Below are 611 nucleotides of genomic sequence, written 5' to 3'. Positions count from 1 at the left end.
TCGTGCCAAAAGGCTTTGCTCGGGTGATGTTCAACAACAGAACTGCTACACTACACCTCGAGGGGACGTGGCGAGTGACAGCAGGACGAGAACCATAAGTGAAGGTGTGAACCAGCAGTTAGACGCGAACCAGTAATTAGATATGGATTAACAGTTAGACATGAACTAGCAGTTAGACATGCCTGGTAATTAGATATGGATTAACAGTTAGACATGAACCAGCAGTTAGACGCGAATCAGTAATTAGATATGGATTAACAGTTAGGCATGAACTAGCAGAGACGAGAGCAAACAGATAACGATCATTAGGACTTAGACGAAAACCGTAATCATCCACTAATAATAAAACATGAACCTGAAATAAGGACAATTGATAATTAGCCGAGAACTAACAGTTACACCAATTAATAACTACACGGGATTTGCAGTTAAGCAAGAACCAGCAATTAGACGAGACCAGAAGTTAGAGCTTAGTAATTAAGGTGCCAATTATTTAACTGAATCACTACTGCTAATATCAACACCTATGAAGACATCCTGCACATAACAAAAACAACAATTTGACTAAAACATATAAATAACTCCAACGCCATTCTTATATAAATCCCCGA

This window comes from Penaeus monodon, chromosome 22, assembly GCF_015228065.2.
Source record: "Penaeus monodon isolate SGIC_2016 chromosome 22, NSTDA_Pmon_1, whole genome shotgun sequence".
NCBI classification, from domain to species: Eukaryota; Metazoa; Arthropoda; class Malacostraca; order Decapoda; family Penaeidae; genus Penaeus; species Penaeus monodon.
The sequence above is the reverse complement of the archived record's forward strand: the minus strand, read 5'-3'. Positions refer to the sequence as shown.